The 16883-nt window shown below is 35.6% G+C and overlaps 1 protein-coding gene across 9 annotated transcripts in view; it reads right to left on the reverse strand.

Annotated features, from left to right (window-relative positions):
- Positions 1–16263, reverse strand: part of Mef2 (myocyte enhancer factor 2) — an 89119-nt gene extending 72856 nt beyond the window's left edge. For 2 of the 9 annotated variants that reach the window (XM_073090333.1, XM_073090316.1), the window contains exon 1: positions 15880–16261. The gene's annotated coding sequence lies outside the window, so the exon portion shown is untranslated. Of the gene's footprint in view, positions 1–15879 lie in introns of all 9 variants that reach the window. The other 7 variants (XM_073090347.1, XM_073090340.1, XM_073090352.1 and 4 more) reach the window with 5 other exon arrangements.
- Between the last annotated feature and the right edge of the window lie 620 nt (positions 16264–16883).

The raw sequence follows: 16883 nt of genomic DNA on the forward strand, positions 1-16883 counted from the left end.
CAGTGTTATTGAATAAGTAAATAAGTGAAAAATAGGCTCCTAATAGATTTTTGATAAGGAATATTTTAAGTGTCATCGTAATAAAAAAACATATGGCTATCACTGATATGGGTACTCAGTAGTAGATGTTACTGCTTCGATCTACTTTATGTATATTTTTATGTTAAGAAGAAGTTAAGACATCCGTAACAACGATTACAGCAATGATTGAGATTAAAGTAACGGAAATCATCGTGAAAAAACCAACACGCTTATGATTTCTCAAATAACGAAGAGTCCTCAAAGTTTTGTGAAGTCCGCACCAATTCACATTAGGCCAGTGCGGTAGACTGCCCTAAAGCTCTCTTGCTCAAAAAAGATACTCAGCCAACATTGATAATTTGACGATTAAACATCTATTACCTATTTAATAACATACCGGCTAAAACTATAAGGGAAAGGTATTAAAAAACAAATTGCAAATACGTTTCCTACTGACGTCAGTAGGAAGGTACTAATAACAATTTATCCTGCTATTATTGTCAATTATTTCTTCAGAACTGAATTCAGGATTGGTATAAGGAAACATGTTAAACCTATTTGTCTAACAACAAAGAGTTAAGGTTCGACAATATGGCCATTCGAATACAATCTATGTACCTAACAGTAGCAGGATGATTCAGTTTTCAATGGGAAATACTGATGATAGGTACTTATAGGAATTTAGTAGCCGGTTTTCGACAGAACATCGTCATAATGATTTTCCTTAAACACAATTGGGAATTGGGAAAAGACGAGTTCTTCAAACTAGAACACCGCAGCGCTTAACACAGTTGGCATAGGCCAGAAATGAGTGGCGGTGGTGAATACGGAATGGAACCACAAAGGGTTTTACCAAACTTTAATATAACTAGAAGTAAAAACGCTTCGGCAACCGACCTCGGATTAGGTATATTATGTTTATAATAGAGGCCACTTAATATTTATTAGACTGTATGTTTGGTCATTCAATTTTGTAAAACACATTTCTTTCAACATTAATTCCGCACAATCATTTGATTACTCTATGTTTTCGAATGTGCTACTTAATGAGTTATCAAGTGCTTCAACAGTACCGGATACCGAGCAAAAGTGATAACAGAGTGATTGGCACGCGATATCATAGCCACGTTTGATAGCGAACTGTGACGCGAACCACCTGTTTGGCCGGCGACACTGATGCAAATGTTACGATGTGAAGTTAACCACGGTTCGCATCACGCCAACAGTGTGAAGTTGGCTGATATTAGCAGAAGTATCTAGTGCGCGTTTGCTTTATAATTCCGACAGAGAGCGCGAACCACCTGTTTGGCCGGCGACATTGATGCAAATGTTACGATGTGAAGTTAGCCGCGGTTTGTATCACGCTAACTGTGTGAAGTTGGCTGATATTAGCATAAATGTATGTAGTACGCGTTTGCTTTATAAATCCAACAGATACAGTTTCATACAAATTCTACGAGTATATTACTGAAGTTCATTGTAATTACAAAAAATATATAGTAACGACTAAATTAATACAAATGAAAGGAATTACTCGTATGAAAGGATGGAACCCATTATGAAATTTGCTATCAGGTTAAAATGATTTATTTATGCTGCAACTAGCTTTTCGCGGCTTTACTCGCGGTCAGAGGTTTTTATCGATTCCACGGAAAAGGTACATATTTTCAGCATAAACGTACCCTATGTCCTTTAGTGAACCTCTGAAAACCTGTGTACTATGCTATGAAACGATTTAGCAATACTAAGATTTATATACGACGGTGCGATGGCGTCGCGTATACGCGGCGTTGTCGCGGAATCTGCACTGCGCGGATCGAACGCCTGCCCTAGAAAAACGATCGTGTGAATGAGGCCTTACTTTAAACTGGAAAAGAAAAAATCTACCACCATTAAATTATAAAATGTTTTTGTCGCTTACATAAGTAAGGTTGATATCCGATAATTATGATGGTATCACGTTGGTGATTACGAGAAGTTACACAAGGCGATAAGTTAATTGATTAATTAATATTAATTTGGTAGAAACAACTGTTATCTTTGACACAGTAATTTTGCACAAATTTTATTCGACAAAGTGTAACTATGACTTTTATCAAGCGCTTGTCTTTTAATCTTCAATATTAAAATATGGCTGCTGTTTATAACGTTATTTAAGTTTTAACATCACTTGTAAACACATATCATATTTTTAAATAAGCTTAACGTAGTAAATTAGTGTGCAGTCCGCCTACTAGTAAGTGATCACTGCTGCCTATGGACATTTGTAACCAACTCCATAGGTATACAGGGGTTCTACCTGAAGTCTATTATAGAAGCGCTGATACTCCTGAGGATATCCTCCTGTCTCATATGTAGGTCAGCCGCGTGTTTAGAAAAAAAGAATGAAAGAAAGAAAGAATGAAATATTTATTTGTAAAAAATACTACAACATTATGTGACATAAATAATAGTAAGCATAACTTTAAAATCAGAACATTGCTGCAGTTAAATTAGCAGTTTAGTAATAATTATATTTACGTTCTCCTTTTTTTTCCATTTCTTGGCACCTTTGAAAATGTTATATTCGTATCGGGTCCTGTAATATAGTAAAATCAACAAAACTTCAACCTGATTTCTTATTAGGATCTAATAAGAGTAGTCTAAGATCTAATAAGGATACAATTAGAAGCCAAAGGGTTATACGAAGCTTATCTAAAACGTAAAAATCTGATAAGATTTAAAATTACTTCGATGTCATAATCAGATATAATGTTATTATCACTGTGGGGTTCAGTGTTTGTCATCATCTGTTGCTAATACCACTATATAGAAAATAATATAGACATATTTGTAGAATACTATTAGGTATGCAAAAAAATTGGTAAAATAGTAAAACCTTTTAGTTTGGACGACTATCAAAAGCCTTATTATAAAATCATCTATGTGTAATAGTTTGCTTATAACGCTTAACGTATGAAAATATTTGTACAAAATCATCTCACAAAGGCGTTGGTTTTGAACTTGAATCGACTTTGTATTATGTAATGTATGTAAACTAAACTAAACTAAAAAACAATACGTGTAACTTAGATATGATCCACAGAAATCTTTTACACGTAGCTACACTTGGATTTCTGGCAATATATTCCTTTTAGCGTAAAATGTGGTTATAAAGAACTTTGTTTGAAGGTTAGTCACTAAAGAACACTTTCTGAGGAGAGGACCCGTGCCCAGCAGTGGGGTAGTACAGGATTAGTTAGTCTTAAGCTAGCACAAACAGTATGTTCCACAAAGAGAGAACAGTACTTTAAACAAACTAGATAGAATGCTTTAAATAACTTTTTATAGACATTTTTACGATTATTGCACTAACTTACATGCTATTTAAACATAATTCATTTCGGCTACTTTATTTTAATGTAAATTAAAATATTTACTATTTGAGGCCAAATTGTGTTTGTAAAAATTTCATACGCGAAACCTACTTATAATAAAGATCTTAGATAGATACAATTGGTATAATATTCACATTTCTTTCGCACTAACATTAAAGTGCTATCATAAAAGTTAGATAGGCATGTTATAATTATACGAATTAGAGTGATAACTGTAACTTCTTCCGTTTAAACTTCATTATATATTTTCAACACACAACTTTCCTACAGACTACACGGCTCAAAGTATATAAAAGTGCAATTTTATTCAAAAAAGCACAATATATCTTTTCGTAAGATCTCGTATATAAGGAACTCCTGTAAAAATATCCAAAAGATAACGCATGTAATTTACATCAATTAAAATTGTAAACTGTAAAATATATACTTTAAAATTATTGATAATATGACACAAATTATATAACAGCTGTTCCTTGAAGTTACAGACGATATCCTTTACTTGTTAAAAATATCGTTTATAGTTCTGAACAATTTAAAGAAATGAACAGTATAAAGAGCTAGCCTGTAACTTCTGAAGTTATTTCAATAAGTGCACCTTATGCACTCCTAATACCCCTTAATCGTGGGAGAACGCAAAGGTTCTAAATTTCCACCCATTATCTACTTGAAAACTACTTATATCATGTACTTGTCTTCAAAGTAGCGTAGTAGTTATTACGAATGTGTATCTATTTGTTATTTGTAAAATATGTAGCTCTACTAATAGGCGCTGCTGTGTTCCGTTTTGAAGGGTGTGGTAAGGGAGACAGCCTTTTCCGAGGCGTTCCAACTTAGTCCTCAGGGGTAGTGGCGTATCTGTGGCCCACCTCAGGTAGGAATATCTAATCCTATCTGGGGTTGATTACAGATGACCAGGGGCGGCAGTAGGCCTTTCCATCACTGCTGGACTGCTTGCTCGTCTGCTACTCCTATATTCTAAAAAAAAAAACTAATATGCAAAACAAAATAGTGTTAGTAATTTTCAAACTATTCCAAAAAAGTTTTAAAAACTTCAAATAATAAATGTTCAATATTTAAAAGGAGAAAAAAAAAAACGCTTTCTACACTCACAGCCCCACACTAGGATTCCCTGTATCGTGGGTGCTATGGACACACACAGAGACAAATACACAAACACCCAGACCCAGAAACAGAAATCTAAATTCATCATTTAGAAATCTGTCTTGACCGGGGATCGAACCCGGGACCCTCTGCGCGTCAGACCGGCATGGTGACCGCTCCGCCACGCGGGTCGTCAAGAAAAGTTTATTTCGGTTACAAATAAATTATTTTAAATTATATTTATACACACGCTTGTATAAAATATAAAACGTCTCGTTAAGCACCTGTAACTATATTTACATATACCTTCAAAGCCTATGCCAACGCAGAAAAATACAAAAATAGTTTACTTTTCAAAATTATTTCTTAAAAATGATGTTAGACATTACTATATAGTGTACTATTGTTACGAACCAGGCATAAATATAATTTATATTCTTAAAATATCTACACGCGATAATTATTAAAGTTTACGTTTTAAAATAAATGAGCCTCGCCGTTATAAATTATTTTAAATCACAATACATGAAGAATCAAGGGACTTACGAGTAGAATTATTCGTAATTTCTGTGTAATTAACATTTAAACATGATTAAAGCGAGCATGATTATAAGCGTTCGACTCTGCCTCTAATGTCCTCATTTTACTCGATATTAAGTGGTCGCTGATGCGTGTTGGAATATAAACTGCCAATTATTATAAAAAATCGCGACTGCTTAAAGATATAGGTAGTCTATGGTCACTCGCACAATTTAGACCTTTTTTAACCTGGTGCGCCGTAGAAAGTAAAGAGGGGCGCCGTGAGTCGATCCTCTAATCATTGGACACCACAAATATTGGCCATCAGCCACATGTTTTGGTCATCGATTCAAAATGAATATCCAAATTTAACATCCAAAGCATTAAAAATTTTCATTCCGTTTGCAAAAGCTGGGTTTTCAGATGTAGCTGTGATAAAGAACAAATATCGCTAAGGATCAATGTGGAGCAAGAAATGAGAATAGCAGTGTCAAGTGATATTCCCCGCTTTGAAAAACTGCGCGGAGATCACTTAGCTCACCCTTCACATTGATTTGACTGAATAAATATCGTATTTCATTTTTGTTATCCTCAAGTCTTTTTTCTTGTTTTCCGTTTAAATTATTTTATAATAACGTATTGTACAATTTCATATTGTGGTGTTTTAAATTCGTTTCGATCAACCTAAGGTAACTACTATTATTGTAGTTACCTATTTCTTTCGACTGTCTTCTTCAAGTTAGCTAGGACAGGGCACAGGGCGCCGTGAAAGAATATTAAACTTGTAACTGCGCCGCGGGTTACAAAAGATTGGGAACCCCTGTCATAGTTAAAAATAAATAAATAAAGATTTAAGTTGTTTTACTTAAATAAAAATCTGATTGGAATAAACAATAAACAACTTTCACGAATGATTTATTCATTAGCGTAAAAAACAAGGGAAATAAATTTTGTTTCTGTAGACTTTTCTGTCAAACAGAAGTGATAACAGAAAAAAAATTCAAAACGATGAGTGCGTGTCTGATATTACATAAATTAGTATCAGATTAATTTACTAAACTTATTGGTGGACGATAATTAGGAAAATTAGATTAGTTATCCGCTATACATGTTATCAATGGTAAGTACGATCTACATAAAGTAGATCAAATTTTCACATTTTAAAGGACTTTAATTTTTATATCTAAAATTTAAATGCTGCTTCTTCAGTATGGGGCTAACATCATATAGGTGTGACAGACGATCTGACGCACAGACCAGACAGCCATAAGGTTCCGCTGACTAATGAACCTTGAAATGTAGTCCACAGTGAACTCACAACAATCGTTGCGTTGGAGGGGCATATCATAATATACCGGAGTCACGGAAACGGGCAATAACCAACCTTTTTCCCCGAGCCGGTTGCTTACACGAATCACTTGACATTGAAAACGCATGCCGAACAAACCGAAACACCCGAAAATCGGGGGTGACCACGGCGCACCCATCGATCCCCGTGGAAACGGGGTCGACCCCCCTCGCGACCTTGAGACCCGAAGTCGCACGAGCGACCCCGAAAACGCCCGAACAGTTTCATTCATTTCCATCCTACATCCCCGAGTGAGGCTTCGAATTCCATGCCTCCACACCACCTAATGATGGCGTGGAAATTCAAAAGTTGTCTGAATAATTTACGAAGACAAGTAATTTATTTTGCGGGCATACGATTGTTGTCAGTTTTTGCAGCGATATTATAAGTAAAATTCGTGACTCAATTTTTCTAATATTTCTTGGTTGAAATTGGGTGAAATTTCAATAATCATAGTAATGTGAACAAAAACAAATTAATGTTACTTTACTGTCTAATATTTTTACAATAGTCAAACGGTTCCGTTGTGTGCCACGTCGGGACACGCTCCCACTGGACACTAATTTGAGGAGAACTGCACCACGCTACTACAGTGTCAATTGCACAAAATTATTGAATGGTAATATTTGCCGTTATGTCATTATGATCTTGAACATACATAATCATTTACCTCGCACGAGTTACCTGTGTTCTGACAATGCGGGGTCGTCTTATCAAGTCCTATCAATATTTGCTTATTACTATGACCTTAGGAAGTTTCTGTTACCCTGGTACTCACGTGGCAATATACCTCATCATCATAAATAACATTGTGCAAATATTTATGTATTTTTCAAGTTTTTATGTTAATATTTCGGGTAATATCGCGAATGTTTGTTTGTTTTCCGTATAAATTATTTAATGTACTATCTTTGAGTAGGTAGGTAGATAAGTCCAAGTGGTTGATCACTTATTAAAAAAAGTCTGACTAAAGGGGTGGTACTTTCGAGATCTCAAAGTAATAGCCAGAGGTACAGTAACTCAGTGAGCTACCAAACCTAAAATAAGATAGGAGATTTAATGTTGATCACAAGTGCGTGGTCTAATGTGGTTCAATTTAAAACGCCTGATGAAGTAAGTGACGATGTACAAATACCTACATATTATGATTACTATACCCAGAAAAAAAAGTAAAATTCAGGAAAATTCTTGCTAAGCTATTACTTCCTTCCAATGCTTAATACATTACTTTCTTATCTATATAAATAATTCAAGATTATTTCATTAATAAATATTTGTCGATCTCATTAACGATTAGCTAAACGATAACAGTATCTGAAAGCTTAGATACGTTTATTTTACATTACATTTATATGCATATAGAAATTGTCAACAGGAAGATTTCATGTATTTTATCAATATGTTTTGTATTGTATTGTTTCCTGTAACTCTTTTGAACAAGTACATAACTTAAACAGATGTATAAATAGGTCATTTAAATAAATATTAGGTTTATAAGTAATTAAATTTTAAGCCACAATATTATTATCAACTCACCAAAATATTTGAAAATACTGTTTAATTATTTTTTATGTGAAATTAATTTAAATAAAGCTGTTATTCCGCTTGTTTCGAACCAGAACATTAATTAAACAAGTCTAAAGTATAATATTATAATATATTTTATATGGTAATTACAGAGTCAATTTTCATTTCCTCGTATGAGTATTCATACAAAAACATATTGCATTGACTGACAATTGAAGTAACTGAGACATTGCTGAAATAAGGCCCTTCAAAATGCCTAAAGAGCCATCAAGGTCAACCGCACTATAGGGTTGCCACTCATGTTCATTGACAATGGCTTAATTGACGATATTTACTTATAATATGAATTTATGTAATCAATGGTAGGTAACCATACAATGACCTTTGTTTAACTTTTTAAAACTAAAAATGTCTAAGAGGTCCATCTATATTGTTGAACAATGCTTTTGTGCGTATTATGTGGTGGATACTAATGTTCATACAGCATTGTCTAAACATGAAAGAACTCTACAACCCTACACTTTATATTTCTCTTTCAGCAGTCGCCAAAAACTGTCACAATTCATAAAAAACAACCACAGGAATTACAATACTTTGTTGGAATTCATTTCGAATGTCTTTGCTAGCTACTGGATGACGTAATGCGATAGTGAAACAGTCAATATTTGATATGCAGCCATTAGTCGTGGCGCGATAACGTAGACAAGTTCACTAATGAATACGGGAAACAATGGTACTGCGCTGTCTCTGGGCACAGTACATCGTAATCAGTAGGACAAGTTGGTACTAAAAGTTCGCCAAGTCTAATTTAACATGGACCGTTACTTGAATAAATTGTTTACTGGACCAAAATAGTTTATGATAATCACTGTTAATAAAATTTGGATAATTAACAGTTAAAAAATTAAAATTATTTCTGTAAAGACATCTTCCTACTTTCAAAGTTAAGTCGACATTCAAAATGACTTTTGACGGCCAAGCAAGTCTTTAAAGGCTTTTAGTTCGCAATTAAATATGTAACTATTCTATGCCGTTGACCTACTGTATATAGTTTACTGTGTTTGTTCTAACCAACTGACGGTCACGAGTCAAGGCTTATAGGATTTGTGTTCGATAAATTACTCGTACAGCCGCAAGAGTAGTGTGCGTGAGTGCGAATTAAAAATCCGTATACTTGCAGTTAACCTACTGTATTTACTTTACTGTGTCTTTCGCGAGCAACCGACGGTCACGAGTCAAGGCTTAAAGGATTTGTATTCGATAAATTGTTCGCACAAGCTAAAGTATCAAGATAAAATTGACGTCAGTGTCATAACGATAACAAGTCTCAAAATTGATAAGTCCAACACTTGATTTGACATAATCTATCAAACCACGCTACATTAATGTTATCTTTAAATTTCGATTCTAAACAAATTATCGGTTGCAACTCGTATCATTGCTTATCAGGGGTACATACTTTGTTTTGCTCATTGTTCAAATAGCAACATTATATTTTAACGTAGATAATAATAACCTTGTTGATATGTATGATTTATTGACAACTTATTGCAATGGGTTGGTCATGGGTCCTAAAAATTCCCTATGATTTCTCAAACCGTCCTACGTGAATATTTAATTGAATTAGATTCAAGTTTCAATAAAGTCAGTATTTATTTAAAGTAGGTACACTTTAATTATTATTTTTATTGTTTAAATACGTAATACTGTAAAAACGCATCTACCTCAAATTTAATTTTTATTAATTACATTTTTATTAACGCATTTTCTTCTATATTGTGTTAAATTCTCATTTCACTATCGCTTTTGTCAGTAGCTCGTGATAAGGACGAGTATGTGTACTGATTACTCAACTGACTTTACTTCTTTATATTTTCATTATTACCGACTTCGAAAATATTGTGTGTATTGTGTTCTATTGTATGTTCACTGATTATACCGCGACGTCTCAACCGATTGAAATAATTCAAACGATACTACTTGCGATTTCTTTCCGAAGCGATCCTATGTAGTGAAAATCAAAATTTCAGCAGTTTTCCTGGAAAACTGCGATTATTGAAAGTGACTTTATACGGTTAAGAATATGATATGTATTTAAAATACTTCGCAAGGCACAGCGGGTGCGTTAGCAGAGGTTTCAGGTTCAATCCCCGGTTAGACACCTTAACACTTTTATATATTTGTTCTGGGCGTTTTTGTATTCGTGTTGATGGTACCTACGACACAGGAACTCTTATTATTGGACTATGACCGTTAGTCATTGGTATATTAGCATATATGAATACATTCAATTATATTTGCATATTCTGAATTTAATTTAAACTTTTGTTTCCTAAAATTAAAGAGTTCAGCGATTCAAATTGCAATAAGTAATTGAGGTGACAACACTGTTTTTCGCACAGAATTTTAAATCTACAATCTAAACTCATTTTATTAATTATTAAACCAAATATGTTTGAAATTATTAGTTAACTTTGTAGACGTGATTAAGTACGTAATTATAACGATAACGAATTATTTCATTACACTGTATTCTGAAAAACAAAAGGTTTCATTGTCCTGTATGAGAAAAGCGACATTGTATTTATTCTACGTAGTTTAAATGTTGGAAGCCTCATAAAAAGCCGGCACACAGAACGCCTAGGCAATACAAACCTACCACAGAGTATAAACAGCGAGAGATGAGTGTTTTCGTTGGAGTGTATCAACTTTTTCGCAGCGCGGGGTCGGGTGGGGAGGAGTGGGGAAGGTTATCAGTCATGATAAGAGCTCATCCATCACTCGACGTATCTATCACAATTCTCCGAGACGCAGACGGAAGATTTTGAATATTATGAACAAAACTGTACAGGCGTGAATGGCAATCTTGCGGCGTTAATGGCAAGCTGTACGGAAATTTGTTTTTTTTCGATAATCAAAAACTGGCTTATAAATTACTTGTGTAGGTATCTGTGTTTGGTATTGTTTTTTTTTTTAACTTTTACTTTACCTTGTCCTCGGTGTTATTATTGCTGTTTTCTGAACGCAAACGTGGAAATGCGGCAGGCCTCGAAATTAATAATTTTAATTTAAACTTTGAATGGTAATAGATTGTTTACGGAAAACTGATGCAAACGCTATATTCAAGAAAATGTCGGGTCATGTTGCAGCTGAGCGACGAAAAGAAAAGATACATATTATTGGACGAATAATAAAATAATTATTATTTTATTTCTTTTTGACTGTCCTAAAGTTATGCATGAAGTCCTTGGTCCTCCACATTTCAAATTCCTTGTTAAAAGTATTAACATAATTACAGTAAACATTTTTTTAAATGTTTAAGACGTAACTAGATCTTATTCTAAGAACTAATTCTCATACCTTTTACCTACAGTCTTAAAAATAAAAAAACACGGGAGCAAACTCCGTCAGTCAATCATATATCAAATTTAAAAAGCATACCAAATCTATTGACATGACATACACATGACCGTAGCGCAAAAACTAATGTTTAAGTATTCCACGTGAAGAATATTGTTCGTACCCTCCGCATTACGCAATAACTCGTGACTCTTATTACCAAGCACTTTATTATACGTAACTTGTTCGATCACCATTTTGATAGACCTCCCTTATATATGATGCTCCGTAGTTCAGAGAGGTCAAGCAGTGTCTCCGTTTCAAGACTACCGATTTTTTTATCATAGCATCTTTTTCCAAAATGACCTATTCATATCAAAACGATTTTTCAAATCTGATTCCTATTTCCTGAGATTACCGTTTTCAAAGAAACAATCTTGTCACCTTTATGATGTTATTACAGCAGATAACTTTTATATTAATGCATCGCACTAACCGAGACCTATATAAACCACTAAAGGCGCATAAGTTGTATTATATTGAAATAGTTTCATAACTAACGAGAATTCTAATATCTATAATGAACAGTTTCATTTAAAATGATTTTATTCCCAAAACGTGCCTATAGTTAGTCCTTTCATTGTATTGTTCCGTTTTATATTAAACTGAATGATAAATAAAATTTATTTAAATATATTTAGTTTTTATATCTAGGTTACATTAATCAAAGTAATTAAATGTTACGTAGATATTACGTGATTAGTGATTTTGATTTATAACCAATGTTTTTGGAATAACATATATTTAGTTCCCCAAAAACGAGAACTTTCCTTAATAGGTTATTTCCTTTATTTTTTGTCTAAATGACAATCTATAACCCTAAAGAATCATCCGACTAACGCAAAACTTCTCTCTGAAACCGTTTACTTACTAGTGACCGTCTGGCAGTTAACCGTAGAGTAATGGCGAAGAAAAAACGAGAAAAACACTCGTACACAAACATCTTCGACTCTACTCACATTGGCACAAAAAATCGTCTGTACACAGTTCCACACAGACGCAACTCAGCAGATGTGTTCACACGCATTGGAAGGAAAAAACGACTATGCTCTTTTTGCGCCCTATTAAAAGTATATCTTAGATTTTTTTTTCAGAAAAACATAAACTTGAATACATGTAACCGAGGAAAAATTTCCCGCGGCGACGTTCTTAGAACTGTATTACTATTTTCATTATTTCATTCATATTCATATTATTTGTATATTTATTATTTATTTTATTAATTGATTGAAATAACCGGATCAGTTAATGTTTTATTTTGTAATTAAATATGTGTGTGAGGTTTATAACATTTTAGTACTAGTTTATTATCATATATAATCTTGTTAATCCTTTAATGGATATTGTAGCACTCTTCTTGCCATCAATACATCTGGATTAATAATATTCGCAAGTGTTAACTTAGCAACTAATTATTGTAGCCTCTAAAATGGCGTAAATAAGACGAGTCAGGTAAAAATGCTTGGGTTATCATATTACAATACATTAACATGATTTTAATACAATGAACATCAGAGCAAGACAGCGGTTAGGTAGAGTCGTATGTTGTAAAATATGTCTGTACACTTAGTATGAGTTTTTACGTTTTTACAAAAATGACTGTTTTCGTATTTGTTTAAGTATTTGCCCATACATTTCCAATCAGCGTCCCTAGCGGATTGTATCAGAACTGATTGGAAATATATGGGAAATACGTAAACAAAAACAAAAGCAGTCATTTTTGTCAAAACGTAAAAAACTCGTACTAAGTGTACTATTGTAAATAATTTACATCGATGTTAACTTTTTGCTAGCGTCTCGTACATTTGTTACGTAATTTTTGTCAATAAATTAATCTTAAATTCAAATAAGCTACATTATTCGCTACTACCTGGTCTAATGCTAGAGTTTTAATGTTTATATTCATAAAAACAAGCCAACGTTTATACTACTATACTTTAAAGTATACAGCGTTAAGAATGTGGACGTAGCATTTGTTTTGTATAACACGGTTGACCTGTTGAGGTACCTGTTTCATCAATTTATGTAAAACGCCCCCCTGAAGGTCGATAGTGCGAAGAACCGTCCGAGATGTGACTTCCGATTCTTTGTAACGCTTATTTTTAAGGTTATTTTTTTTTTTTTTTTTTTTTTTATAATAATATAAGAGTAGCAGACGAGCATGCAGTCCACCTGATGGTAAGTGACTACTGCCGCCCATGGACATCTGTAATCAACCCCAGATAGGATTAGATATTCCTACATGAGGTCGGCCACAGATGCGCCGCTACCCCTGAGGACTAAGCTGGAACGCCTCGGAAAAGTCTGTCTCCCTTACCACACCCTTCAAACCGGAACACAGCAGCGCTTAACACTGCTGTTATTAGGTAGAAATAGGTGTGGCGGTGGTGCCGCCGGAGTCGAACCACAAAGGGTTCTACCACCTTCATATTTCATATAGCTTGAGAATTTTACTGAAGATTCGTATTTATTTGTGCCAAATATTTGTCAAAACATGACAAACTATACCTATAATACTTGTAAACAATAATCCGTCTAAGAAAACGAAACTGTCATATCAATTGTGTATGTCTCCAGTTAAAACGAAACCATTTGTGACACTGGTTGGCACCGGATTCCACATATAAACCTAATTGAAGCGAATACTTCCCTACAATAAACGTTAGCGAGTACCATCAATTGTCAAAGACTCAATTAGTCTAGAAACATAAATAGTTACCTCCATCAATTTCACCGCAGTGGCTAATCACCGACGATTAATTGTAATTCTTGCACCATTAAAACTGTCTAAGGTGAAGTGCGCATATTACCATAAAACCGCTTGCTCACCAATCACAGTCGGAGAGTTGTAGGGCAGGTCATGGCTGAATGCGTAAGCGCAAACGGATGTGCATACGATAATAATTATTATCACAGTTTAAAACTTTGTTTGGAGCAGTGAGAGTCGTTTAAATGTTTGCAGTTTTTATCTATCAGAGTGGTAAATAAACTTGTCACACAACGTCCTCGAGATGTGATTGTAAATGTGTTTTTATTAACTTTGTTGCTACGTACATTGGCTGTTTACGTTTTCTGTAAAATTGTGGTAATGGCTAGTGTAGCGTCCTTCTACGATATAGACTCGTCTGGCTCCTACACGGCGAGTACCAGGCGAGCAACGGATCGCTGTGGTATCACGTTACGCGGTGGCTGTTGACACCAGCGCCTGATTAATATTTATGATACGGCTGAGCATCTCGCATGGCCGGTTCGCTCGCTCGATGCGAATTACCGCCGTCTCGCTCGCACCCACGCACACGCCGATACGTAAAATTAAGAACGCATTCGCAACTCATACGGCAACCGCTCTTTCAAACAAACGAGTGTGAGTAAGTGCGAATGAGAATCCCAAATCTTCTTAATTTTTATACAGTTTCGTTTTTGCTTCCAGTTTTTTGGCGTGAAACGAGTCTCGAAGGCCACCTAATCACCTAATGTGCTAATCCTCGTGTTTTTTATAAACATTAAGTGTAGTATTTAATTAAAGCTGTAATTAATTTGTTATCGTCAGTAAAGTCAATTACGGTTAGTTTATCTTTTTTCTCGAAATGTATTCCGATTGACGCGAATCCCAGTGACCATTCAATTGAAAGTCGTTGGAATAAGTGAGTATGTGGAACGCGTCGGGACGAACGCCTCGAACCTGACCGTATCGAGGTAACTCAACCGGACAGACTTGACTGACACATTACAAATCTGCAATGTGTATAGCTAACTGCTATAGACATTGCATAGCGGCATAGTTACTAGAGATGTTATACTGCACTCGTTAAACGGACCAGTGCAGAAAATTAGTACCGCATTCATGGACTGGTAGAATAAAGAGGGATCGCAATTAAAGAATCTGTTTGTAACATTCGCTTATTGCTGTCTGTCTGAAACAGTGACGCAAACTTCATTTGAATTACTCATTTAGCGTTATTAGTCATTTAGTTTAATAAAGCCGTTTGTTTTAATTGATCGCATCCGAAAATTGTAAGTTTGTTTTACCTACTTAGCCTTTCTGTTATTCAAAGTGTTTTTATTTGAAAAAGCAGGGAATTGTTTCAGCATAACTATCTACATTAATTTACGTACAAGGTTTGTTTCTCTCACTAACAGAGTTATCATTGTTTCTATTATCATTGTTTGTCTGTACATTTTCCGTAAGCCCGTGCGCTTCCAGCGCCGGCCGGCATTCGCGAGACTGCGCTCCAAGGTCACGTTATCGTACTGTCGCCAAACTGTGCAGGGTTACAGGCAGATAGGCGATTCGCAGTAATTACAAACGATTCGTTCCGATCCTCTAATTTATCGACTTCAACGCGTCACTAGCACGTCCGTCTTACAGGAACTCGGCAATCTGGACCGCCGCAGTCTTTATTGCTAATAACCGCAAGTAGAGTCCGTAGCGAGCCCGCCGCGTACTCGCGCTCCTACCGGGCCGCTCTCCGATACTGCAATATCGCCTCAAATCGAATTAGCAGTGTGTTTACATTTTATAAATAGAGCGAGTTCACGTGGCGCCGCCGCGAGATAAGCGTCCGACGATCCGTCGACAACACTCACCGTGGGCTGTTAACATCCTCCGCGGTGGGCTACGGGTTCCTCCGTGACACTGACACTCGAGCGGGAATTTAGCACTCACAAACAGCGCACTGAGTTCGGCGGCACACGCGATGACTGCACGGCGCGACACCCACGACTAGAATGCGGGCGAGACGAGCGCGGGGCGCGGGGGGCGGAGGCCGAGAGCGACACACGGCTCATACGAAGGCGCGGCGGCTAGGACTGCGGCCGGGCACGAGCGCGCTCCCCCCCATTGGTCGGGCGGCGCGTGACGTCACGCTAGCCGGCCAATGGCCATGGAGCTGTTAGTTCGCGGACTGGCCGCCAGGGGCGCTAGTGCTTAGGAAGTCGCCCGCCCTACAAAGCTTTCTTCAGCTTGGGCGTACGCTTCAGCGGGCGGCGAGCACTGACAGACATCACAGCCACATTAAATATGTGTGATTATAATCCGTCCATAAATTATAGATGGGACGGCGATTCCCTGTAAACCTCGTCCGTATGAAAACATATCCGGAAACGACGGCCGAGTCGCTTTGCGTAGCTTGTTGGGCATCTGCCAGATAAGGTTCATATACCTATGCTATACATAAATATAATAATAAGTCCCCGGCTGAAAGCAAACGAACGATGTCATCGAGATGTTCAATAAATTAAAGAACTACATATTATATTAATAAATAAATATTTTAGATGCAAACCACATTGTTTCATTTTATAAGCCAATCCTTAAATTGAGAGCGAATACGAAAATCACTCGCTGGTTAAATATTTAACCTTTTCTACATAGATTAGTAAAGATTACTTACTCCTAACAAGAAAATGTTCCCAGTTTTGAGAATTGAAATAGTAGCGTAAAAAAGTTTTGCCACGTCTCCGTGCTAAAATGTCCCTAAAATATTTCAAATTATTATTATAAATTATTTAATTATCATGTAAATTACGCAGTATTAGTTATTTATTCGTAAATTTTCTCTAAAAATGTTTTTATTTGTCAAGAATTCAAA

The sequence above is a fragment of the Epargyreus clarus genome, unplaced genomic scaffold (assembly GCF_041222505.1).
Source record: "Epargyreus clarus isolate Ecla_fem2 unplaced genomic scaffold, WU_Ecla_fem_2.2 ptg000003l, whole genome shotgun sequence".
NCBI lineage: Eukaryota > Metazoa > Arthropoda > Insecta > Lepidoptera > Hesperiidae > Epargyreus > Epargyreus clarus.